The following is a 27,992-nucleotide window of genomic DNA, read 5'->3' on the forward strand; positions in this document are numbered from 1 at the left end:
AGTCCTCTCTTGGGGTTGCACCTGTCAGGCTCTGGCTGTATTCCTTGTGACCTGGAGGAGGAGGGAAGAACAGTCTTTATGAGCAAGTCCTCCAAGACAGCAGGCCTTAACGTCAGGACTTCGTGCCTGTGACGATGGACAGCTGTTGATTTGTCAGCTCGGGATGGCACCCCTCCCCTCTTCTGGCTCTGTGCCTTGCCCCTATCCTGTCCCAACCCCGTGCTCAGAGACATCTTCCCTCAGAGCTCACCCCAGGCCACAGTGATTCGTGGGATGGTAAGCCCCTGAGCCCAAATAAGCCAATCACATTTTTCAATCTTTTATCAGTGTAATTGGTACAAAGCTCCACCCCAAACAGGGCCAAAGGCAAGAGGGAGACCCCTCTCAGGTGATGGAGCTGAAGATGGAAGCCCGAGAATCATGGTTGGCCATGTCATCCATGGCCACCGAGCAGAGACCCACAGAGGGAATGAAGACAATACATGGTATGGTAGATTGTGTTTCCAAAAAATGGGCACAGTAATATCTCTCACCCAACAGGCTTTCCTAGAACCTGGCTACTCCTCGTCAACAGGCAGAGTCTATCACTGTCCCCATTTTTTTAAAGATTTTATTTATTTATCTTTAGGGAGGAAGGGAAGGAGAGAAGGAGAGAAACATCAATGTATGGTTGCCTCTCATGAGTCCCCTGCTGGGAACTGGCCTGCAACCCAGGCATGTGCCCTGACTGGGAATCGAACCGTGATCGTGTGGTTTGCAGGCCCGCGATCAATCCATTGAGATACACCAGCCAGAGCCACTGTCCCCATGTTTTGAGACTGGGCAGGCCCTCGTGACTGCCTCCACTGAAAGGAAAGGGCAGAGCAATACTGCCTGATGTCTGAGGCCAGCTCGTAGGAGGCAATACAGCTTACTCCGGCTCTCTCTCTGATGCTGGTCCTTGGAATGCAGCACCCATGCGATGAGTAACCCCATGGAGAGAATCACAAAGAGAGACACCTGGAGCCCTCAGCCCTGCGGATCTCCCAGCCGACTGCACCACTAGCCAGCCCAATGGAGCCATCCTAGAAGCAGAGCCTCCAGCCCCTAGTTCAGGCCTCCTGCTAACACCCCTTGGAGTGGAGAGGAGCTTTCCCTTCTCTGCTAAACCTTGTCCAAGTTGCAGATTCATGAGCCTAATCAGTGACGGTAGTTGCTTTATGCTACTAGGTTTTAGGTTGGTTTATTCAGCAGCAAGTCCTAAAGGGGACGCCTGGGAAGATGGAGAGGGGCACAGTGGCTGTCTGGGGCTTAGTTCCAGTGTCTGCGATCACCTTCTTGAAGTAACGAGAGTCTTGCAAAATGCCCTTTTGTCTAAGATCATTGGATTTCTGTCACTTGCTGTTAAAAGAATCTTGATTAACACTAGTGATAGTGATTAAGGAAAGGTTCTACTCCAGTAAGAACATTGCCTGACACCCACAGGTCCTGGGACAGACACCCTTGGGACACTAACTTCTAGATTACTGAATTTCAAGGTGGGTACAATTGCCTACCCTCCTGCATGCCCTTGTTTTTAAAAAATCTGTAATAACAGAGTTGCCAACTTTAATTTTGGCACATTAGACCATTAAAAATATTAATTGCTATCTACTTTTACTGTAATCTTATATAGGAAAAGATATTTAAACATTAAAAATGTAGGAAGGGCATGATCTCAGAGTGAAGAATAGTCCTTTAAACTGAACACATTTGGTGTCATGCAAAATTTACCACATTGACATTTTTCTGCCTTTTCACTGGGGCAAAGTAAAAAGTCTGTCATAGCCAGGTGTTGGTCCTTGAGGCTCAGATTTTGGAAAGTTAGCTGCTGAGGGGGGAGGGGAACAAAGTAGAATGCAGCTGCAGGCTGCCCTCCAGGAACTAACTTAAAAGAACCCTGGGGAGGTGGGTAAGGTAGCTCAGGTGGTGTGGCTGGTCATTCCTCGCAGCATTTTGTCCAGAGCTGTCCTGCTCTGGAGAGACCAAGATGTGAGCTGATGGCCTTGTTTCACAAAGCAGCATTGGATCTAATGGGTAAGTCTGCAAGTTGTTGCATCAGAAGAGAGCTGGGTTTGAACTTCAGTGTGGGTCTTTTTTTTTAGCTTGGGGAATTTATTTCTTAGTTTCCCTCATTGTTAAGCAGAAATGTCTTAGGTTGGCTTCCCCAGAGACAGACCCCGGGGCCAGGATTCAGGTGAAAGTATGTATCAGGAAGTGTTCCCAGGAGAAACCCACCAGGGAGTGAGACGGTGGGAGGAGGAAGGGAAGAGGGCCAAGCTAAAGCACAATCTCTGGCTGAATCCCCAATGTCATCCGGTTCACTTCCACAGGGGGAAGGACTCCTGGGGGGAAGGACTGGGGGTGGGGGGGAAGGAGGGCTGTAACTGCCAGGCAGTTACAACAAGACTCCCAGCAGCCTGAGGGACACTCTGGGACAAAGTAAACAGAGAGACTCAGGTGCTGGCCAGGGAGCTCGAGTGCAGGGAAAAGGTAAAGAAATCCAAGGCAAACAAGCAAAATATAACCAAAGACGCTGAAATTGAGAACGGGCTAACAGTGACCAGAAGGGAGAGGGGAGGGAATTTCAGGGGAAGGGGGGGAGGGTTTGAAGAAACTACTATATAGGACACATGGACAAAAACAAGGGGAGGGTGAGGATGGGAGGGAGGTGGAGAGGGCTGGGGGTGTGGGCTGGGCTGGGGGTAAAGGGCAGAAAACTCTTACTTGAACAACAATTAAAATAAGATAATAAAATACAATAAATCCAAGGGGAGGGAGGACACAGACCACACGAACTAGGGGAAAATAATAGTACCAGTCGCCTCATTTTGTGAATGTGCCTGGCTCTTGGTCATCACTTAGTTTAAAAAGAAGGAGAAGGAAAAAGGGAAGAGGAGGTGCAGGAGGAGGGGCAGAAGGAAGAGGAGGAGGAGGAGGGGGAGGAAGAGGAGGAGGCCCCAGGGGAGGGCTCACACCCTCTGTCACTCACCACAGGAAGGAGCAGGACTGGCCAGGCTCAGACTTGCTTCCTGCTCTGGACTGAAACACCTTGCCGAGGTTATGCAGCCTGGGCTGCCTGGCCTCCTGTCCTCTCCAGTCCTTTTTTTTTTTTTAAGATGATTTAACCATTTTTAGCCCTGGCTGGCGTAGCTCAGTGGATTGAGCACAGGCCTACGTGCGAACCAAAGAATCGCAGTTCAATTCCCAGTCAGGGCACATGCCTGGGTTGTGGGCTAGTTTCCAGAAGGGGACGCATGAGAGGCAACCATACATCGATATTAAAAAAAAAGAAAGATGATATAACCATTTTCTTTAATTCTCTAAAGAATGGATTTACAGAGCTAAAAATAATGATGTCCAGAGAGTGCAGAAGTCCGATGTGATTAGTAAATGACAAAACTCAGGGCTTGGGCTCCAAAGGGCCTGATTGTCAGGCTTGTAGAGTCACAACTAAATAAGAAAACATTGTAGCATTTGGTTGCCATTTGAAGAAGATTACTTTTTAAAACTACCTAATATCTATCTATGGAATACAAAGAATCTTGAGACAATCATGCTAAGTGAGATGAGTCACAGAAAAAGCCAAGAACTGTGGGATTTCACTCATGTAGGATATAAAAACTGAAAGCAACAAATGAGCAAACAAAGAGTACAAACAAAAACTCAGACATAGGCAACAGTATGGTGGTTACAGAGAGAAGGGGGTGGGGATAATAAAGGGTAAAGGAGGTCAAATCTGTGGGTGGTGGGCCCACAATACAATATATGGATAGTGTATCATAGAACAGTACACTTGAAAACTAGATGATTTTATTAACCAATGTCACCCCAATAAATTTAACTAATAAAAAATTAAATAAATGAAACTCCCCAGTCATGAAGAAAACAGAACATTCCTTGCACTGTAAAAAGCAAATCTTGAGGGTGCCAATATCTGAACTTTTTTTTTTTAAACAATGTGGGTCACACAGAATTTGCTCACAGAAGCACAGGATGCTCGCAATCATTTTAGGAGCACAAACCCCTCAGCGGACAGCCTGATATCAGAAGAAAGGAGGATGGGAGGATGCAAGGGGAGAGCAGGAAAGGGCTTCACGCAGGGCGTGTTCCACTTACCCATCACTGTGTAATAACTCCTGCCAAAATCCCTAGCTTCGAACAACAATCATTTTATTATGCTCCTGAATTCTGTGGATCTGGGGTTTGGAAAGGATTCGGTGTGGATGGCTTATCTCTGCTCCACAATGCCAGGGGCCTTAACTGGGAAGATCAAAGGTGGCTGGAATTCGCTCACTCACTCATATCTATAGTGATTGATTCTGGCTGTTGGCTGGGTCTGCAACTGGGCTGTATGGCCAGAAAATTTGTATGTGATCCTTCTCTGTAGCTGCTTGGGCTTCCTGACAGCATGGTGGCTGCACTCCAAGAGCAATCCTCTCGAGAGAAGTAGGTGGAAGCTGTATTGTCTTTTAAAACCTAGCCTTGAAAGTCATGCAGGATCACTGCCAAGGTAGTCAGTCATAAGTTTACCCAAGTTCAAGGCAAGGAAAATCAATCAAGACTCTCAGTGAGGAGGAGGACAGGGGTTAACATCACATTTTAAGAAAACAATTTAGGAGATAGTGCGGGAAATTTGAGAAAAATTATTCTGCTGTAGGTATCCTATAGATAATCAGACCTGTAGAACAAATGTTTACAAATTCAGATACTTTGGAGGAAATTCATTATACAATAGCATATTAAAGGCTTTGAAGTGTGTGGCGGCAAAGAAATTGTGTACCTTTGCTTAGCACAGCATACTCCACTTTTTTTTCTATTTCATACTAGTACAAAGAACACACTCCAGTACTGACCTCCCGTGACTAAGCTCAACCCTTTCGAGAAACCCTTCGCCCAAATCAGATCTGAATGAATGAGATCAGTCCACATCTGTGTTTCTCTCCTCAAAATAACACCAGATAAATTGGACAGAGCTGTGCTCTTTGAGAAAAAAAACAACAGCAAACAAACAGCTCCCAAAGCACCCTTCATATATGCTCTGTGATCAATCAGAATTCTTTCAAGCAATTCTTTTGCAAATTGGGTATGTTGTTAACCAAGTTTTCTCTGTAGAGGGCGCTGGAGGGACACTGAGGAGGAAGAGGCAGTCCTGCCTTTCAGGAGTCACCCCTGTAGGCTGTATGGGTTGGAGATCTTCAGTAGAGCCTGTCCCAGCCACCGGCCCAGAAGGCAGCCCCTGGGTGACATTAGGGATCTGGCCTGGCGATAACCTTTCCATGGCCCTCCGGACATGGAAACCAAATGCCCCATGTAGCTGGACTGCTCTGAGGGCCCCCGCTCCAGGTGGAATCTCACTGCCCGCTCAGCCTGGGCTGCCCTCCAGAGTAGGAGCCTGTGCTTCCTAGCCGCTGCAGACCAGCCTTGACCTGGCAGAACCAGCAAACTTCCCTGCAGTCCAATGGGCCAAATCACACCTTCTCCAGGGAGAGCTGAACCCCTTCCAAGGTCGACCTTCAGTGGGTGCTCTCCCTCAGCCCTAGGGCACCATACCGTTTCCTTTTATCTTACAGTTACGCTTTTATCACACTTAATACTTCTGTATATAAAACATCCCCATTTAACCTATTGTATGATTCTATCTCCTCACTGGATCCACACTGCTACACGTATGAATTATGGCTCATTTTTACGGAGGGAGAATGTCGTGAAAGACTAGTCAGGGAGCTCAGTTCTGATTAAGGAGTGAAAAAATGTAATTTTCAAATGCTATGAACCTCTGTTGCCAGCAATTTGTACTTCTTGCAGCAAACTGTTATTTTTTAAATGATCTATTGCAGCCTGGATTCATCCTTTAAGTCGTTGGTCTGAAAATGGATAAATCCAAGTCACATGAGCAGTATTACGTATCAGGTAAGAATCTGTGTGTTTCACATGACAAAAATCAAAACAAAACAAAAGCAATCTCCCCCTCAAAACCTCAGGCTGTCTTAACAAGAAATGGACTGTGTTGGCTCCTATAACCAAAACATCCAAGGCAGGGCTGGCTTCAGGAGTCCGATAAACCAGGGCCCAGATGACTTCATCCAAAACTCTTTCCCTCTATGTCAATATCAATCGCCCTCCCTCCAGCTACGGCAGGCTCTGCTGTCGTTTGGCAGCTCAGGGGCCCGTGCAAACATCTTCCGGTCTCACTAGCTCTGATCAGGTCATATTTCTTTCCCTGAACCAGGCAAGTGGCCACGATGGTGATTAAGCCAATCATGGCCCAGCCCTGGAACCGAGGAGGGTGGGCTCAATCCCATCTAAACAGCAGGACTGAAAACAAGGAAGGAGTCCTTTCCTAAAGGAAATCCAGGGTAATACTTTAAAGGCGGAACAGAGGCTGAGCAGTTTTTAAAAGCGACAGGTGTCATCTGTAGAGAGAACTCTTATGTGTGAAAATAAGACAAAACAGAGTTGGGCATGCTCGTTAGGGCCAAGAATCTGTGGCTTCAGCTCACCTTCCACACTTTGGAGAAAGAGATCCACCTTAGGAAATACAAAGTGGCATGGTAATGTGTAATGTGAGAAAAACACTTCAGAACGCCAGCCATGAAAACCCTAGGACTCCACCGTATTAGCATTGGTTTCAGTACATTGTGGAAAAGTAACTCATTCACCAGGCTGCCCCAGCCCATTTAGTGCTTATGTGCAAAAAAGGCACCGCTGACCCAAGACACTTCACTGCCAACTGCCAGGAAATAGTTATACTCAACCAGATCTAAAATACCTGGCATTGAATTGGGGCCTCTGCCAATTACGGCTCCTCTGTGCAGGCCACAGCTGGAATAGCAGTATGCAAACCACGTGTGCATTCAAATGGTTTCAAATGCAAAGGGGCCTGAATAGCATGTCTCCTCCCCAGGCCGAGTTTCCCCCTGGGGGCAGTGTACCGGAAGAATTTAAGTTTCCCAACATGTTTTCTTATTCCATTTCACCTCCTGGACCTCAGATAAACTGGCTTTCTTTCCAGTTGAAGGCAAGCAGCGACTCATTCTTCTGTCTCTCTGAGAAGGTGGGGCATCCAAAGCCTTTGACAGACGGAGGTGGGAGTAATAGAAGCCCAGCCCCCATATACAGATTTTTCTTGAAAGAATAAGCTCAATAAATCTCCTGCACAAGGGCATCCTAGGCTCAGGCTCCACGGCTACAGAACCCAGCACAGGTAAGTGGTTTAAGAGGAAAAGTTCTTGGAAGAACCACTTCTTAGGCTGAGCCCTTACTAGGTGGATCATCCTAGATAAGACACTTAGTGTTTTGGGCCCCAGTTTCTTTATGGTTTCATCCATTCATTCATTCAACCAGTAGCCATTGGGCTAAGCATGTGACCTCCCTGCAAAAGAGTGAAGATGTGATGAACTATAAATGCGGAAGCCCCGTGCAAACCGTAAAGCCCTAAAATGTTAGGGTTACTTTAAAGGCGCACTCCCACCGCCCCTCTGTAGTCTTTAATATCCCACACTCTGAGATTCATGTTCCTTCTCTCCTCCCCTGCAAGCTCCCAGTGGGTGAGGGAGGAGTGGATTTTCCTCCACCCTGGGAACCACTGTGTCTCTTCACATGTAAAATTCCAGGGACTTTAACGGGCATCCTCATTTTGTGTACAATTAAGGAAGAAGAAACCCCTGTCGATTAAACTGGAAGACAATGACTCATTACTTAGAATTTTAAATTTATCAATAGACCCCTTTTAGATTTATTCTTGTATTTTCTCCATCATTTTATTTCAAGAAATTTGTATGATTTTTTGTAATCATACAAAAAATTGCACCAACTGTATGCCTGTGTATATCTACTACTTCAAGGTTTCAAATTACCATATTTTTCAAACTATAAGATGCATTCCCCGCCACCCCAAATTTGGGAGGAATAATGGTTGTTAATGCTGCTGCTGAGTTCTGTTTACATTTACATTGGTAAAATACTATGTTATTTATGTTATTAAATATTTTACCGTATTTTTGCTTCAAATTTTTTCCCCTATTTTCTTCTAAAACATAGGTGTGTCTTATGGTCCAAAAATATGGTAACTTTTATATATGGTGTGAAGTAAGGGTCAAAATACTTTTTTTTCTTATAGATACCCATTATTTTAGTACCATTTGTTGAAAATTTTCCTTTCCCTATTAGATTGTTTTGGCCTGTTTTATAAATTTATTTAGACATAGATTATCATATATCCTTCTTGCATATATATGAAAGGAAAATACATCTGTTAATGTATACATAGCATATTTTAAACATAATGTGTACATAGTATGTATCACACATATGTGTGCATCCTCATATATAAAATATGTAATAAAATTCACATTCAGAGTCTTATTTTTCTGAATCACTTTTTAATCCAGAATGTTTATGTAAATATTTTTCCATATTATTTGTCCTCTAAGACATCGAGAATTTCATATATTCAGGGCCCTTTAAGAGGGTACTCCACTATTGTCTCCAGCGTTTTCTCTAAGGCCCTGATGCCCTTTTTGCAAATTTGAATGTTGGTACCTCTAGATCTTACCTGAAGTGCCAATGAAAGATTTCAGACAACAACTAGGACTTGTATTCCTTCTTTAAATTCTTCTTAAAGTATTTCTTTTTTTTCTAAGATTTCATTTTTTATTTATTTATCTTTAGAGGGGGAGAGGAGGAGAGAAGGAGAGAAATATCAATGTATGGTTGCCTCTCGTGCATCTCCTGCAGGGAACTGGCCTGCAACCCAGGCATGTGCCCTGACTGGGAATCGAACCGCGATCGTGTGGTTCGCAGGCCCGCGCTCAATCCACTGAGCTACACCAGCCAGGGCAAATTCTTCTTAAAGTATTTCTTGCCCAAAACATTGAAGCTTGGCAGTTAACCAGTGTTACAGCCAGGAATTATAGCTCAATTCACCAATGTGTATGCAGTGACAAGTACATGACAATTGCCATTTGGCCAACAGTGGTTTTAAGACCCCACTAGCTACCTCTCAGAGATACCAAGATGTGGAAAAAACGCTTAATCCAGCATTGCATACCCAGTGCCCAGGCCTGCACCTACCCACCAGGCGACCTTCAGCATCTTTCTTGAATAAATAAATTTGTGTTTTTATCTCCAAGATTTCTTTGACCTGCTGTTTTCTCCTCTGTTCAATAGTTCTGACCTATAAAAATATATTTTCATCATGTTTTCCAAGCCCCAGCCACCTGCTTAATAACCACCAAGTGCATGGTGGGAATACTTGCCTGTCCCTATTATTGGTTTTCTTGGATGTTGCTTAATACACCTTGAAGAGTGAAGGAAATGATGTACCAAACGAAGGTGTTTCCAAAATAAATTAAAATACAGTGCTCTTGAGGAACTCCTGTGTAGCCCTAGAGGCAGGCATTTATATTACAGCTAAAATAGAGGGGCCGTAATTCTGTTATTGTTTCTAGATGCTGCTGACGGCCCTTTGAAGCAATGTTCCAAGGTTTACATCATGCATTTAAATAGTACTTTAAAGAAAAATTTATTCTCGGTCTCATTACCAATAAATATACATGTGTTTGGTCCATAAATATCATTTGTTACTCGAAATTCTAAATTTGTTACTCTTATTTAAAGGAAGATGGCACAGATTTAAACCAATATATAGCCCATTAATGGGTCTGTGAGGCTTCTGGATTTTGACATCTGTCCAGGTTGGTGACTTGATATCAGGTAACATATAATAAGAGAAGTTGTTCATCAGTCCTGCTACTATGTAGATACTTCGTAGACTAATTTTATTTGGGTATGAAAAATCCAAGGGGCCTCTTGTCATATTGATATCAGGATATCCCCCCCTATACTTGGTATTTCAAAAAGAGACGATCTTGTCAGTTTCCTTGTTTGGAAAGTTTTCTGTCCAGATGCAACCATTGGGGGAAGCTGAGTGGAGGGAACCTCTCTGAGCTATTGTTGCAGTATCTTTTTGACTCATCGTAGTTTAGGCTGCTATGACAAAATACCATCGACTGAGCAGCTGATGAACCACAGGAATTTATTTCTCACAATTCTGGAAGCTGGAAATCTGAGATCAGGGTGCCGGTATTGGGGTCTGGTGAGAACCATTCTCTGGCTTGTGTCCTTGTGGCAGAAAGACAGCAAGTTAGCTTTCTGGCCTCTTCTTGTAAAGCCACTAATCCTGTTGACGAGGGTTCCACCCTCATGACCTAGCCTGCCTCCGAAAACCCTCATAGTGGAAATAATTTCAACGTGAGAATAAATGTATGCATGTAAGTTACTATTTCTACTATTCTGCTAAAGAGAAGTAAGCTACACGATATTAAAACTGAATCTCAGCACACAGTTCCCCAAGGGTTCTGGATCTTTTCATAAGAGACCAGATAGTTATTATCGTTCATTCTATAGAGTACCATTTTTATGTTTTTAAGATCACAATATATCATTCTACAGCTATAGGCAAGTCATGTACTATAAATAATTGTATCAATACAGCACATGATATTACTGTAAACATTGAAAGATCTTTTATAATTTTTGACTGCAGGGTAGATTGCATTCCCCAAACTGTGGTTTTGCACTAGCAAATCCTATTGCACAAAAAAGGATTTGGGTCACTTCTGTATTTGGAACAGTCCCTAGTTTTTGGTCAAGTTCACCTTCCTCGGCCTGGTATCTTGCAACTGTATCCCTCACTTTTTTTTTCTACCACAGTAATAGTCGATTGCTGATTAGCTAATTGGACTCAAGCCCAATTCAGTAAATAGATGAGATTATTAAGACTACAATTAATCGATACATCTCCATTGGAAATATCAGTCCTTTGATGACCGACTGGCTGTTAATCTTCAGTCAACACCTGGGCAGCTATCATGTGTCAGATCCTACTCTAGGCACTTGAGGACACAAGGACAAAAGGAAAAAAGACTGGACTCCCTCCCCAAAGAACCCAGAGTCCCCAGAGGGAGACACCAGAGCCCACGGTGACCTGCACTACAATTAGGGCGACCGGGTAATTTATGCTCAAGGTGGGACAGTTTGGAGAGTCGAAGGGGATGCTATTAATATGACACCCAGACATGGCACGTACTGTTAGACGGCTCCTGGTTCTAATGAAAGTTTATGCAACATGTTATGGGAACAGAAAGGGAAGAATTGGCTGCAAAAATAAAACAACTGAAATAAAGATTACCATCCATTTCCGGTCCCCTCGTACTTTAAAGCTGTGTTCTGAAACATCATGTGCAATTAAGTTATTTAACTTGTAAAAGAACCTTTATTCAAACAACCATGGTATGAAAGGCACTTTTAAAAGCAAAGTTGCCCAGTATAATTTTTGAAAGTTATGTGAGCATTTGGGTACATGGAGAAGGTTAAAGATAATTTATTTCTTGAATAAGTAGGCCATAAATGTATTCATCTAATACCAAAAGTTAATAAACCAGCTCTAATGGAGTAATTGTTTGAAAGCCCCCATCCAAATCTTTCCTTTTTCACCCAGTGCTATTCCCAGCACTCTTTAAAACTGCAGTCTTAGCTACAGCAGATAATTATATATGCTTGTCTGGCTTAAGGCGTAAATTAATTTACATGTAATTTCCCCCAAAGATCTCTATGACAGGCAATTCAATGTTACACTTTTTTTTTTCAGAATGGCAAAAGCTAGCACAAAATACTGACTACTTAAAACATACTTGCTTAGATGTTTTCAATCCAAAAAGCTAAGTTTTTTTTTTATTCCCCAAAGGGACTTAGAACCCTGTGAACTAAACTTTCTGCATACATCTCTAATGTGCGTATGAACAAATGTGTTTGTTTTCCCAAATCAGCTGCGCGGGGCAAGGTGGGCTGTCCATACTCTGTGTGCAGAGGGAGCAAAGTCTTGTTTGCCATCCAAACAGGCCACTCCGTCAGGCAGGTAAAAAATGATATTCGCATGTGTGCTGGTGCCTGAACAGTAAGTGCGTTGTGAAAAAATACCTGGACACACATCTCATGACATCCAGGCTGCTGTGGGGCAGAGGGTAGAGTTCACATCCTAGCTCTGAGCACGCCCCCGTCCAGGTTGCCTTTGTAACTGTGAATTAACGGTTCGGAGCTCCATGGTCTCTTAAGCCCCCTTCCCACCGAAAGAATCCTAGCCCAATCCACAGCCTTGAGACACATGTCATCGCAAGCAGTTTTCTTTCCAGGAGAGCTTTCAAGCTTAACTAGGTGGTGGATTGTGCCAAAAGAGCCAAGGAAGGTGACAAAAGAGGAAGGTGACCCCGATTTGGGTACACAAGGCTCTGTCCCCAGCCTGTGAGTCCACCAGGGTTGGCCTGCTCTGGGAAACTTGAAAGCATAAAGATTCATTTACTGCTTGTTGCATAAATGAGCACAGGGTGAAAGCAATCTCTAACATAAGGCAAGCCCTTGCAGGTCACTTGAAGCATCGCCTCACTTCCCAACAAATGGTAATGCTATTGTTACCCAAATAATCATTATCACCACTAGTAATAAACATGGAGGCAGACCCAGGTCTTGTGGGGTCAGAAGCTTTTGCAGGTTCGAGGACCCACTGAAGAAAGAGAATATACAATTATGAATACCCAATTAGACAAGAAATGCAAAGACATTGGTTAGGGGCCCACATACAGCCTATGGAAGGACCTCCACCACCGAGGAGCTGATAGCTTAAGCTCCGTGCTCTTCGTGGTAAGTCTACCCCTGATGTCTACTAACAACGTGAGAGTGTAAGCTCCAATAGGCGGGATTCTGGTCTGTTTTCTTTACTGCTGTTCCCTCCCATGCCCAGACCAGGGCTTGGCACACAGTAGCCGAACACTAAATACTTGTTGCACCAAAGGGTGGAAGTGATACCCAACATTCCCATGGTCAGGAACTATGCTGAGCACTTTACATGAACGACCGCCTTTCAAACTTACACTGTCATGATGAGATTGTAATGGCCAGTCGTGATTGTCATTTGCCAGCAGGTGGTAGCTGTTGTCAGTGCCTTGCAGTATTGATTAATGTAATTCTGACAATAGTACTCAAAGGCGGGTGCTCTTATAAAGATCCCTGGTTTACAGATGAAAAATCTGAGGCAGGGAGAGGTTAAGTCAGTTGCCAATGATCACACAGCTAGAAATGGTAGAGCTGGTTTTCAAAGACACTATTCTGGCTTCAGACTCTGTGCTTCCAGCTACACCACTGCCTCCTGAACTAGGATTAGGGAGGCCCAGTGACCAGCAGTATGTAAAGCAGGCCAGCTTCAGTTCATGCCTGAAGTCTGCCCAAGCCTCTTGCATTTACCCATCATGTACAATCCTGAAATACTGCAAATATTGACTACTCACTAGCAACCACGTCTCAGCTTGGTCTTTCTTAGAAGCCAGATGTGGTTGAAACATAAGAGAAAAGGAAGCTGAAGTTACACAGTAAACCAATCTGAAAAAGGAAAAAAAAGTTGGACATCGTTTCATTTAAAAGGCTGTCATTCCCAGAGCTCAGAGGAGTCACCGTGGTCACTGGCTCCCCCTCACCATCCCCCGCTGTTAGCCCAGCCCCGGGCTCTGTCTAAGGAGAGGCCCTTTCTCCCAGTGTGGCTACTTGACATAAATACAGTTTAACAGAAGATTCAAACATACTTAGGTTGTGTCCCACTGCTTCCACCACAACCAAAGAATAAAAAATAGAAAAATCTTGCTCTGATAACATCCAGGAATTTGGATGCAAAACCGTTTGTAAGGGGAATGACAGAGCCACGCCTTCTGGGAGTGTCATTCATTTCCTTGTGTCCTTGGGAAAGTTACTTAATCTTTCTTGAGCCTTTACTGTGTTCCCACTGAAATTAAATCGGAATAATGACTCTGGGCTGCATGACTTCCATTTGCTCCCGTAATCTCCTCTCCACCCTTTCGCATCCTGCTGTGGTCCAGGCTGCCTTCCTTAGCCGATTTGGAGCCTCAGTGGGAGACGGAAGGCGGGGTGCAAAGGAGATACAGTCAGGGGGTTTGTTTTCCCAACTTCCTCCTTGCGAGGCTGACACAGACTGGCTGCTTCAGCTTTTGGAAGACAGCCCCTCCTGCCCCCATGACCACCACCTTCCTCCAGGCCTGGGAGCAGTAACAGCCCCCACCCAGTAGGAACCTTGGGGTACTGCACCCTCCCCGCCTTTCTCCCAACTTCCAAAACCCTTGAAATGACCCCACCTGAGTGTGCCATCCATTTCCAGCAGGGTCCTTGACTAATGCCGATATTTTACTAACTGGGACATGGTGAGAAGGAGGGAGACATGGAATTTCGCAGTTCAGGGCTTCAAAAAGAGTATTCCAAGAACGAAGGCAGAAGCTGCATAGCCTTGGTCACAAAAGTGACCTAGCTTGAGAAGTCACGTACCGTCACTCCCACCCCCATTCAGAAGCGAGGCGTAGAGGAAGGAACACAGGCCTGACACCTTGATGAGAGGAGACTTTGCCGCTGCATTTTAAAACCACCACCACAGTGGAACCCAGATTCAGCCCCGGCAAAGATGCCAGACACGAGTGACGCCTTCCTGGATGCTCCAGACCAGTCTAGCCACCAGCTGAGCAACTGCAGCCGACACCACACAGGTCAAAAACATCACCCGGCCAAGCCTTGCTCAAATGCCTGACCCACAGAATCTGTGAGATACAATAAAATGGTGGTTGTTTTCAGTGACTAGATATGGAGGTAGTTTGTTACACAGCAATAGTAACCGGAGCACGTGCCTTTGTTTCGTGGAATCCTCATGGCAGCCACTATTGTTGCCAGATTAGGAAACCAGGGGAGACGTTAAATAACTTCATTGGCGCTGCCTAGCTAACAACTGGGGCTGTACAACCCAGGTCTTTCTGAGCAAGCAAGCTTTGCTCCTTCTGCTGTCTCAGACTGCTTCTAGAGGGTGAGAAAACGCTTGGATGAAAGACTGTGGAATGCTGCAGATGCCCTGGGATGCCTCCCTCGTGCTTTTGTCTGCGTCAGGCTTGTTTGGAGATTGTTCATTATACAAACCAATCCCTCTCCCAAGTTTCCGGGGCTAGCCTCTGGCAGTGCTCACTGTGTCTTCAGCCTCCGAAAGGTCTTGGAGACGTAGACCTTTTTTGTTTCTTTGTTATTTATACCTCTTGCTTGTTGATTAGTTATTTGTGCCTCTCCGGGTGTCAGGAAGGACAGGAAGCAGCTGGAGAGAGCAAGAGGTTAACTGTCACCAGGTGTGAGGTCACCCTGGTAAATGAAGTCCCCTTTTCTGCCCTCCCACAGGCTGACTTCCCATCTCAGTTAACGGCGTTTCCATCTTTCCTAGAAGTCATGGCCAGCTCCGGCCGATCCCTCGGAAAATCCCGTTGGCTCTATTTTGAAAATCCCTGCATACTCCAACCACTTCCCTCTGTCTCCCCTGCAACCGGCAGGACCAAGCCACTGTCGCTGCTTATCTGGATTTCTGCAGGGATCTCCTCAGAGGTCTGCCTGCTGTCTCTGCTCCTCCCAGTCACGAGCGACCCTTATAAAACCCGTGTCTGAACGTGCCCCTCCCCTGCTTGACAGCCTCCAATGGCTTCCTTCCCCCACTCAGAAGAAATTCCAAGGCCCTTCACAAGGCAGAAGACCCTACAGGATCTGTCCCCAAATCTCTCCGACCTAACCCCCACTGTGCTCCCATTCACTCCCCTTCAACCACAGCAGCGTCCCTTCCACCCAGCGATGCTTCTCCTTGAGTCCCTTGCTCTCGCTGTCCCCTCTGCCTAGAAGGTTCTCTCCCAGACCTTCCCATGGGAACGAGCTCCATTGTTCCCCTCGGGTCTTTGGGACAGATGCCACTATGCCTGAAAGGCCTTCCTGGTTACCCTGGATAACCAGCACCCACCCACCGCCTCCCCTCCTTCTCCTTTATCTTTTTATGTGGCCCTTACCCCCATTTTCGATCTGTTTTCTGTCTTCCCCTCTGGTATGGACGTTCTATGAGGGCAGAGATTTTGTCTGTTTTGTTCACTGCTTTGTTCTCACACCTAGCTCAGGGTTTGCGTAATCGGCACATGGTAATTATCAAACGTTGAATGGATGGAGTCGCAGACTCTTAAAAATCTAATGACAGCAAAGATCATTTCCTCAGATAAATACCCATACACGGTTTTTCAGACAATTTTGGGGGGTTCCCAGGTCCCCGGAATCCATGCAGGTTAAGAACCTCTGCTTTAGAGTGACAGTTATTTAAACCAAGAACTGTAACCTTCAGCTTCTAGGGAACTGGGTGTCTATCTCTAGTTAGGCTCTGGTTAGACTCTGTCGCTAGTGAGATAGGTCATACATTGACTCGACCAGTATTTACGGAGTGCCATCTGTGCGTCAAGTTCTGGGCTAGCTCCTCGGGGGACAGATGTACCTGTCCCGAAGATACGCAGTGCAGACGAAAGACTGCCAGGCTGTCCCCCAAACACAGTGTCGTACATGGGACGGTGATGGCAGGAGAGAGGCCATGACTAACTTCCTAGGTGAGGCCAGGAACAGTTCACGCAGAAGGACATGTCTGAACTGGATCTCGAAGCATGAAGAGGGTTGTCGAGCAGAGACCAGAGAGAAAGGGCAAGCCAGGCAGAGGGCCAAGAAGCACCAGAGCATCTACGAAGAGAAAGCTACACATCTGGTTAAAAATCTGACTTCAACAAAACCATCTTAGTTTAAATTCCCCTAGAAGCAGACCTGAGGCAAGGCTTTAGCGTAAGCAGTTTATTCCGGGATCTGAAGGGAAGATGGGAATTGGGAAGTGATGAAGGAGAGCCAAGAAAGGTAATAAGTGAAGTTCTAGACTCTGGGTCCCTGGGTCCCTGAGGGAAGCTCTGAGAAATGGTGTGGTACTGGTGCCTCAGAACTCTCCCACCCCAGGGGTCCAGAAGCTGGGGTGCATATACACTGACCCCTCAGAGCCTTCGTTGAGGGCTGCATTTGTGTTTCAGCTCAGTCTTCCTCCCACATGTACATAGATCTGGTCCTCAGTCCAGCTCCCCTTCAAACCAATCAGGATGGCAAAGGGAGGCAGGGGGCTGGGGGTGGGGTCGAACGCACTCTCCCTCCATCACCACCCCACAGTGATGGAGGGGTATGATAGATGTGGGGGAGGCAACCTCGATGTCCAGCACACCCACCATGTCACATGAATTCATCCTTTGACTTCAAGCCCTGGTTTGGGAAGATCTAAGGAACCGTCGCATATTTTCATAGTTTCATTTGGTTGCCCACCTAAGCCGAATTTGGGGAGACGACAAAGCTCCTGGTTCATCCAGTTTCCTATCTCTGCTCTACCATATTTCACCGGTGGCTGATTGTTGGAGACTGCCTACCTCCCACAGATTTCAGTTCTCTGGTTTTGAGTTTCAACATCTGCCTCAACCCATTTTAGGTAACCTGACTCCTTCCCAAGAAACAAAGAAGGAGAGAGTTAGGGAGATTGGCAGGTGACCATGAAAAGGCCCGGATTGGGGTGATGATGGGTTTTGCGGGGAGAGCAAAGATCCTTCCCTGTGAGGCTAATTGGAAGGATAATAAAGCAAAGGGGTCCCCTCCCCCAGGGAAGGTCGCTTTGTACAAAAGGACAATTGTTCCACGGTAGCTTTCAAAGATTTCGCTCTGATACTATCTGGCTGAAAGAAAACACAAGCCTGCTTCTTGGGCTCTGGAATACTTTTCAGTTCAGCTGCGCTGATCAGTCCAGAAGGGTGAGATCTCAAGCGAAATGGAAAATTTCTCTGGGTTGAGACATCGAATGAAGAAAAAAACAGCATTCTGTGCTGCGAACACCAGGGGCGAAGATCAGGAGACCTAATATTTATTCCACCTTCCCCTGCCTTCAAAAGACAGCATGTAGAGAGAGAGAGCTCCAGGCTGACAGCTAGGGGTGCGGCTCTGGACGGGGAAGGGATAGAGAGTGATAGGCCAATAGTTTCAGAATAAATTCTTGCAAAGATACAGGTGGAAGGAACCGCTGGGGTTGCATTCTGGCCTGGAGCTTGTTTGCCATTCCTAAGCCTGCATCAAACAACACAAATAAGTTAACTATTTTCCTGAAATTCAGCACCCTAATAGAGATGGGATTTTCAGCACTGACTCCCCTAGTTTTGAAAGGATCCTCTGCTGAGATACATTCCAAAAAGCCTTACAAAAAATCACCTGGGAACTTTCCCCAGAACACCGATGCCAGGATTCCATCCCCTCCGGACCAATAAACTCATAGTCTTCAGGGGTGGGGCTTGCACTTGGGTAGTTTTTTAAGTTCCCCAGGTGATCTTAATGGGCAGCCAGAGTTGAAGACCCCTGTATGATAAGGTCATCTGACCCCTGCTGTTTCTACGGGAGTGACCCTCCCCAATTCCACATGGTTGGAGTGCACCTGCCGTTGTCAGTGGGGAGAGTGGGCAGGCAATGGGCTTAAGCTACACTATTGGGCCCCCTGCCCAGGAATTTGGGTGATAGATGCAAGTTCCATCTCAGTTTGGCTGCCGTTGTTACCTAGGAGATAAGTAGTGGGGGACTTTTGGCCAGTATTTCCCCCACATAGACCAGGAACAGAGAAAGTTGGTCTCCTGCAGGAAGGAAGAGAGGCACCACAGTACCTGGGGCTGGGGTCTCCCGTCTTGAGGCTATACATGGGCAGAATGAGGGAGAGCCTTGGTGACTGATCTTTGCCTTTGTCTCTTGGAAGAGGGTCAGTTTCCAGGTTGGGACTTTATGCAACTGTCCCCTGCAACCTGGAAGGTCTCACGTGACCAATAAACCGTGAATACAGTCAAACCCTTTAGGAAGAACCTCTAAAATTAAGGTTAGACACAGCGCTTCTATGTCACTGGCAACTGACCTGCCTCCACAGCCATCCCCCACCGTTGGACTCGTGAAAATGAGAAGACACTTCACAAATTCAAGAATGAGGACTTCTGGTTCTCAGATTGGTTTTGTTTGTGGAGAAACCACCAGCCTTGGATTTCTGCTGCTGTGGTTTTTAAACCTGGGCTCTCTGCTGAATTTGGAGTTGGAATCGCTTGTTCTCCCATCTACAGAATGGAAGTAAGAACACCAATATGATCAGATCGCTTTGAGGAGCGCACTGCAAAAGGGTTACGAATCATGATACGGATGTAGAAATGCCCCTTATCCACAAGTCACGGTAAAATGGTGAAAAGAGAGGCCTTCGGAGAAGGTTTGTTGACATTTTAGCCCGCCCACCAAAACTAACTGTGGGATCTCAGGCAAGTTACTGAACCACTCAGAGCCTCAGATTCCTCATTGCAGACACTAGCTAATAATGCCCATTTGCAGAACTTCTGTGGGAAGTGAATGAGATAATGTGTGAAAGCAGGCATGCCTGGTTTATGGAACTTCACAGAGGCTGAGTTCTCTGCAAACTGAAGGCAAGACCAGCAAAAAGGTAGAAACATCCATCAGTTGCCTCTCGTAGGCAACCCAACCAGGGACCGAACCCACAACCTTTTGGTGCACCGGGTGACACTCCAAGCAATTGAGCCGCCCAGCCAGGGCTGTGCCTCTGCTTCTTAATACTTCCTGACGCGACTGTGAAAATTAAATGGATTAATATACCCAAAGCACTTACAATAGTTACCTGGCACATATGTATGAAAGATGTTCTTTTTATTAGTTTAGCCAAATGGTCCGACTTAACTGCGAGGGAGGCTGGGAAAAATCCTTAACCAGATGTGTCCACCTAAAAGTTTAGAGTTCCAGTGTTAAAAGAAGGAGGGGACAGAGAATATTCAAAATCAAGTCTCTGTCATGTAAGACCTGCTAAAATAAACTCAAAAGACTGCTGGAGAGGATTTCAGTCTCAATTGGGGTCTAAAAAGCCCATGTCAAGTCCTCCTTGTGTGATGGAGTGGACGCAGTCCATTCCTAGGAGGGAGACAGTGATAAAAACAATGGTGTGTGAGACTCTGAGCCATGCTCTGTCCTGATTGGCCATGCGACCTGTTTCCGGGTCCCACGATACTCTGGCTTTATGAAAAGCACCATTTCTTTTTATCCCCTTCTCACCCCAGGTCTTGGTGAGTGCTCGTCACCTGCCAGGCTAGGTGTCTGTGGTGCATTCCGTCCTTGCTGGCAGTGCCACAACTCTCTCAAATTTATGACCCTACCCATGAGGCTCTCGCAGGCATGGCGCCAGGATTCCTGGCTCTGAGAAGCATAGATCACATTCAGGCAGTGCACCTGCTCCTTCTCCATCAGCCTCTACCTCTTGAGTGTTGCCAGGAGACCCAGCTGGCTTTTCTGGTTCCAGATGCACCACATCCAGGGAAGAGATAGCACCTGGAGTGAAACCTGTCTTCGGCTCATACAAAGGAGGCTGCGCTACGCAGGCCCAGAGCCTACCCCCGGGCACGCAGAGCAAACACATGCTGCCACCAAAGGCACAGTTCCTTACCTCGGAGCGAAGTGGCTCTGAGCGGGGGAATTAGAAAACAAGTAAATGTGGTGGTGAAGTTTTGGCCTTGTAAGTAAATAATCAGGCAATAGAATTTCTCAAGCAAGCCAGATTATATTTTACCTTTTGATTGTTGGCCAGCAACTCTTCAACAATGCATACTGAAATGTATCCTTTTGCACAAATTTGGTGTTTTATTGGTGTTTCTTGGAGATGACTCTTTGGATAAAGTTCCTAATCACTTTAAAATTTCTCAGCTCCATCATCTCTCCTCAATCAAATTCATCCGTAAACAATCCCACCCGTGGCTTCTTTCTAAAGCAGAAGTACCCAGTAAGCAAATGTACCCAGTAAACAAATATCCACTCCTTACACGTTGCTTAATATGTTCCTCTCGGAGAATCTTCTGGTAAGACACATGACGGGTATTACCACTCTGCTTTTCGTCTCTGCTGCCTATTTCTCCGTGTGTGCTTCTGATCTCATGTGGGGAAATTCTTGGCTCTTCTTTGGGTGCAGTCAGCCTTGGAAGGTACTTGGAAGCTCATCCAGTACCTTGGGCAGAGGAATTCACAAGTGGGTGCCTAATTAACGCTAATGAACAAAAGTTGGCGTTGGGGCCTTCAAGTTCACCTCTGTTTCAAATTGTTATGAGAGCCTAGACTGTTTTCAGTCCTGCAAATGAAGCCTGTCGTTTTGGCTCGTGACCTCAACAGGGACCATTAGCAAGCATGAGGTATTTTCAGCAGCAGTGCCTTCCGACTTCCGGCTGCTCTGAGCATCTCCTGGGGCCACTCCCACAAACTGTGGATCTCCTCTCTGAAACCAGTAACTGTGTCGCTCGGGCCTCAGCCTCAGATTCAGCCCATTCATGGGTTTCTGTCTGCGTGTAATTTATCTCAACTGCTTCCTTGTTTGAACGTGACAAGAGGGTCCCAGCAAGACTGGGTGCAGGAAAACGTGCCCGCCCCTCCACAAACCTGTCATTTTCCACTCCACAACCTGGCATGGGGGTCCTCTAAGCCCCCCTTAGAGAGAAAGTTCATGGGTGCCTCCCCCGTCCCCAAGTCCTCTTCCTGACCTTTGGTTTTGTAGAATATCATATACATCATTAATTTAATTTTCTACTGGCTTGTAAAAGTAATTGCTGAAAAAAGTAAAATGTATAAGACCAAGAGAGCTTCGTGTCTCTGACCTTGACTTTATTCGCCCCCGAGAAAATGCACATGTAAACACACACACACACACACACACACACACACACACACATACACACACACCTGTTCCTCCCCAGGTCTCAGACAGGGGGAGGTGTGGTGTAACCTCAAGCTTCATAAATGCTCCTGGATGAGATTTCTCCCTATCTTCCCCTTTGTCAAGCACAGGGTAATACATGTTTATTAACCAAGTGGAGAAGGAGCAGTATGGGCCCACCGTTTTCCTTGCTGGAAGGCAAGGAAGGCTGGAATTCCCTATAGCCACATTTCTCAGCAAACACGCCAGTCCAGTGGTTCCCGATGTAGAGGAAACCTGTGTCCCTCCTCCTGAAATTTCATCCTCTACTTCTTTGCTTAGTTAACCTTGAATGGCCCTTGAGAACACTTCAAATGTCTTCTCCTAGTGGAAATTGTCCCTGGGCAATTTCCCCGCTGCCTGGGTACCATCCCTGGCCTGGTGGGGATCCCGCTCATCATTGATCTGCTGGCCTCACACCCATGCTATCGATGACATCGTCGCTGGGGGAAGGGATGGTATCTCAGTGAGCTGTGCCCTGACAGTGCATGGCCCATTGCAGGTATTAAATGCTTCCTGAGCCAATGAACACAGCTAAGAACTTTGAGGAGTCAATCTCTCTCACTGAGATCCCTGAGATTTTTTTTTAAAGTGACTTCATGAAATTATTTATAGTTAAGGCAGTGCTTGACACGAAATAGGCCAATAATAAAATACTGTTTAGTTGTTGTTGTTGTTGTTATGATTATTATTGTATCTTCCAAGAAGTCTTAAATCTAAATAAGCTGATTCTGTACTGTCTCAGTCTTCACCTTCCTTGGCCTCAGAAAACCCTCTTCTGCCCTCAGTACCATCTCATTTATTTCGCATTTTGCTCACTGCTCTCCCCGGTGTTTCCTCCAGCTCCTCTGCTCTTGGAGTCACCTCTCCACGCAGGCAGCTGGGGGGGCCTCCAAGGGGGGAGTCTGAGACACTAAGAGGGAGAAGAGGGCCTTTCCCTTCGCCTGACTCTGAGGGTGCCAACCACTGATTCTCAGATATGTCTTGTTCAGCCCATGAAGGTGGCACAGTGTTTTAAAAGAATGGACATCAGTGGATTCTTACATAGTAACAACCAGGTGATGCAGAAACCAGTCTGCCCCTTTAGAGCATCAGTGATCTTGTTTGCCACAGACTCCACCACTCTGTTATACCCTCCACAACTGAATTGACTGTTTGGGGCTGATTTCATAACATTCCCAGGTTCTCAGATGTTGGTTTATGGTTAAAGGAAAGTGAGATATCTCTGGTCCTTCTGTCTCAAACTAAAGCAGCAAATGAAAGTACTATCTAGGAGGTCATATATTTCAGGAAAAACGGGAGTAAATGTACTCTTTTACGCGAGTTCAGACCTTTCTATGAAGTAATGTTGAAGCACATGCATGTCTGGTTCAGAAGAATGCAACTGAAGAAGCCATTCTGAAATAAATCTAGCCTGATCCCCTTACTTGCCTTACTTTATCGGCCTAACCCCGGAGGATTTAAGACCTCTGGCCACACTGACAGAGCCTCCTGAAGCCCAAACCCAGCGGTGACACTGATGGACGAACGTGGGCCCCATCTCCGCCTATTTCCAAACTGGAGTCCGACCAGACCAACTGGCAGCTTTTGGCCCTGGAGTGGAGAGAACACCCTTACTTCTCCGCCAAGCCTCTGCTTTTCCTACAGGACACATTAATAATAGGAGAAGGGGTAGCAGGACATTAAGGGGAGCACAAACCTCAAAGTCAAACGGGCCTGAACTGCCATTAGAACTTGAGACCTTTATTTTTAATCAGCCACGAATAATTACTTGTATTTTCTTAACTTAAAAAAAATTTATTTACTTTAGAGAGAGGGGAAAGGAGGGAGAAGGAGCAGGAAAGAAACATCAATGTAAGAGAGAAGCATCTATTGGTTGCCTCTCCTACGTGCCCTGACCAGGGACTGAACTCACAACCCAGGCATGTGCCCTGACCAGGTATCAAACCAGCGACCTTTCGCTATGTGGGACGATGCTCAACCCACTGAGCCTCACCAGTTAGGACTATCTTCTTAATGTTTCAAAATAATTTCAGACTGACAAAAATGTTGCAAATAAATAAATAAAGATTTTTCCAGCAAACTTTCACCAGATTCCCCAAATGTTAAATAATATTTTTATAATAAGTACGTGGACTGAAATCATAGAGTTAGCACAGATATGACGCTGTTACCCAATCTACAAAATTCATTCAGATTTCACCAATTACTCACTATTGTTCTTTTTCTGACCCAGGATCTGATCTAGGATTTCACATTGCATTTAACTGTCAGGTCTCCTTCGTCTCTTTCAGTGTGAACAGTTCCTCAAATGTTTCTTTCTCTTTTGTGATCTTGGCTCTGTTAAAGAACAAAATCCAACCAAGTAAGAGACTGTGCAGCCACCATGGAAAACAGTATGGAGGGTCCTCAGAAAATTAAAAATGAAACTGTCTCGTGGTTCAGTGATTCCACTTCTAGGTGTATATCTAGACCCAAGAGACCCAAAACACTAATTCAAAAGAATATATGCTTCCTTGTGTTCATTGCAGCATTATTTACAATGACCAGTATGCGAAAGTGACCCAAGTGTCCATCAATAGACCAGTGTGGCTCAGTTGGATGGGCGTCGCCCCACAAAGCAAAGGTTCGCAAGTTCAATTCCCGGTCAGGGCACATGCCTGGGTTTCAGGTTGGGGCACATGAGAAAGGCAACCGACTAATGTTTCCCTCTCTCTCTCCCTTCCCCTCACTCAAAAAGAAAATAAACAAACAAACAAACAAACAATAAAATAGGGGAGTAGAAAAATATGTATATTCAATGGAATATTACTTGGCCATAAAAAGAATGAAATCTTACTATTTGCAACAGCATGGATGGACTGAGGGGGTGCTACGTTATATAGGTGCTATGCTAAGTGAGATAAGTCTGTCGGAGGAAGACAAATACCATACAATTTTGCTTATATGTGGAATCTAAAGAACAAAACTGAAATAGGCTCACAGACATAGAGAGCAGACTGATGATTGCCAAAAAAAAGGTAGGGGGGTTGGGAGACTGGGTGTGAAAGGTGAAGGGATTAAGAAGTACAAATGGGTAGTTACAAAACAGTCACAAGGATGTACAGTGTAGGGGAGATAGTCAGTAATATTGTAATGACTGTGTGTGGTACTAGGTGGACACGGGAAATACTGGGGGAGACACACTGTGAAGCATAGGACTGTCCAACCACTATGCTACACCCCAAACTAGAACAAAATAATATTGAAAAAGAAAAATTCAACTTAGTACATTTGGAGATCTAATTGGGTACAGGAAGAGATTAACGCACTGGGCAGCATTCTCATCTCGCAACTAGAAGGCGCTTGGAGGGGTTGCACACAAAGGAAGGTTTTTCTGGGCAGAGAGAGAGTGGGGCGAGAAAGGTAAATCAGTGGGGTATTCCAGCACAGCCATCTTCCTTTCAGAGAAGGCAGGAGGCTTCATCAGGCAGATTATCTCTCCAGGGCTGACCTGGAAATTCCAGACTGATCGGTTTAAAATTCCACTCTGGGGAGAGACTCTTAAATGCACTTGAGTTAGGAATTAAGTCTTGGTGGGGCTTAGCAAGACTGATTCCATCTTGGGTCTGTTGTTTCTCTTTAGCAGCTCTTAATAAAATGTCCCTTAATTTTGGTCTGTCTGTTCTTTCCTCTTGACTAGATTCGGGTTATTTGTTTCGGTACGAACAGCACAGAAGTGATGCTGTATCTTTTTTTAATTTTATTATTTACTTATTTATTTATTTAATATTTTATTGATTATACCATTACAGTTGTTCTATTCCTCCCTTCATTCCCCTCCACCCGCACACTCCCTCGCCCACCATTCTCCCCCCCCTTAGTTTATGACCACGTGTCTCGAGTTCTTTAGATTCTACATTTCCCCTACTATTCTTGCCCTCCCCCCTATCTATTTTCTACCTACTGTCTATGTTATTTTCTGTACCTTCTCCCCCCTTCTCCTCCTCCCACTCCCCTGTTCCTAACCCTCCATGTCTTCTTCATTTCTATGGTTCCACTCCTGGTCTAGCTGTCCTCTTGGTTTGCTTTTGTTTTATCTTTCTCAATGTATCATAGCAGGAGGTGCGTGTTATTAACTTTGATGTCTGCTGGTGGCTCCCGAGTTTCTCCACTGAGAAGTTACTTATGAATTAGGAAGGGAAAATGGTGTTTTCTGGGGAAATACTTTGAGATGAGATCAAATATCCCTTTTCTCACCATGCTTTCACCCACTAACCCTAACATTCACTGATGATTCTTGCCTGAAACAATGATAATTAATTTTAAATTAGAATAATAACAAAGAGAAATGGTTGGTCATAGGCTAACCTATGGCCAGTACTTCATAAAGGAGAATGTCCCTGAATCTCTTTTTCACATAGCAGGTGGAATTCCCCAGGTGTCCACTTGTTTCACTGACTCATTCATGAGCCCTGGACCCCCACTGAACACACCGGGTTCCACAAGCCCCTGAGAGTGCTATTTGCCCTAACTTCTGCTTAATGGGTGCCATGGTCTTGTGGAAACCATCTTTCAGACTCCATAAACCCTTAAGCCTTCACACCACTCATCACCCTCACTCCACGCAAACAGATCTGATTCCTCCGTACCCATGTGCACACGGCCTGCTTCTCCTGGCACTTGTGGTGTCACCTGGGCTGTTCCTGGAAGGTGTGGCGCTGTTCCACCTGCCTGACTCCTCGTCCATCTTCACAGGTTAGGTATTTCCCACAAGTTTCAGCTCAAAGCTCTGTTCCGCATGACACCTTTTATGGGAGGCCAGGGTCTGCCTTTTCTTCCTTTTATATTTTTCTGCATTTAACAATGAAGCTTGGGTCTCAGCACCCCCCCCCCCGATGGTGGGGTTCAAAGAACAGAGTTTCCCAAGAAAGAGTGAGGAGAGGCACATGAAATTAATGAATCCGAAGAAAACAAGCTGTATGGAAATCCAGGGGGAATCACAGAAGAAAATGGCTTTTGAAATGGGCCTTGAAGGGGGCAAATTTGAGCTGTGGGTAAAGGTAAGAGGCTTTCTAGATTGAGAAAAGTTGGTTGTAAAGTGGTTATATCCACAGAGACACGTGACGATATATTTGGGGCGGGTCTGGGACACATTCTAAACTAGACGAGTAAAGGGCTGGAGGAGACTCAACCACTGCATAGAGGCTTGAACACTGTGTGGAGTGGGATGTTAGCCCAGATTTGAGCCCGGGGCTTCAGGACAATAATTCTTGCAGGAACATGGCGGGTAGATTGGATAAATACGTCGCTGAAGGAATGGACACCAAATGTTGCAGGTGGAAGGAGAGCACCGGAATTGAGGCAGTAGTTGGAAAGGAGCAGACAACTTGTCAACCACCGGCGTACCACAGCTTCTCTGTCATTCTGAAATCTGAAAAGCTGAAAGCCAAGGGCATCCTCTGCAGTTCACAGACAATTTATTTGGCAGAAAACCCTGACTTAAACAGATACAAAACTGTTTGTTGTCTTTATTTAGCCCACTTCGCAAATTAAAAGGTGGCCACAATTCTTTCCTGCTCTTCCCACCCAGTGGTAGTTTCTACTCCTCCTGTTGGAACCTAGGCTGCCCTTGTCCCTGGCTTTGACCAACAGAAGGTGGCGGAAATGATGGTGTGTATCTTTCAAGACTGGATCTTAGGAGGGCTGCAGCTTCTGCCCCTCTTGGAAGGTTTCCTCTTGGGAACCAGTTACCATGTGGAGGTACAACTATGGTAAGCCCATCCTGCTGCGAGGAAGCCCAAGCTTCGTGGATGGAGAAAGGCTAGAGGAAGGAGCACTGACGTGCCACACTGTGAGTGATCAGAATGTGTGGGAAAGCCTTTTGAATTTTCCCGGCTTGCCTATCTGAGAGCAGCTGAGTGAATGACTACAACCAACACCACGTGGAGCAGAAGAGCTGCCAGCCAAACCCTGCCCAAATTCCTGAGCCACAGACTCACGAACAGATAAGATGGTTGTCACTTTACTCCACTGATGTTTGAGGAGCATTTATTACATTTAACAGGTCACTCACACACTTAAGCACCATTCATCTATTTTCATTGCAGAAAATCAGTATATTTAATTAAAGGGCCACTCCAGACTTTACCAAGGGTGTTATGTAGTGCATAGTATATGCACATTTTACCTTTCTAAAAGAAATCTGAATTTTAAAATCCATCTGGCTGCAAGGGTTTTTTGAGAAGGAGCTGTCCTTTGTATTACAGAA

General features: G+C 45.6%; 1 long non-coding RNA gene across 2 annotated transcripts; it reads right to left on the bottom strand.

Annotated features, from left to right (window-relative positions):
* Positions 1-6,776: 6,776 nt before the first annotated feature.
* Positions 6,777-22,733, bottom strand: LOC119004017 (uncharacterized). Of its 2 annotated transcripts, none has more exons than XR_005070094.1 (3): positions 22,562-22,733; positions 13,362-13,452; positions 6,777-7,001 (listed from the first exon to the last, which is right to left on the bottom strand). It is a non-coding gene; the product is annotated as an uncharacterized LOC119004017 (long non-coding RNA). The 2 variants fall into 2 exon arrangements; XR_005070093.1 differs by lacking the exon at positions 13,362-13,452 and adding an exon at positions 18,875-19,067.
* Positions 22,734-27,992: the final 5,259 nt, after the last annotated feature.

Source organism: Sturnira hondurensis, unplaced genomic scaffold (assembly GCF_014824575.4).
Source record: "Sturnira hondurensis isolate 20B ecotype Veracruz unplaced genomic scaffold, ASM1482457v3 Scaffold0019006, whole genome shotgun sequence".
Taxonomy (NCBI): domain Eukaryota; kingdom Metazoa; phylum Chordata; class Mammalia; order Chiroptera; family Phyllostomidae; genus Sturnira; species Sturnira hondurensis.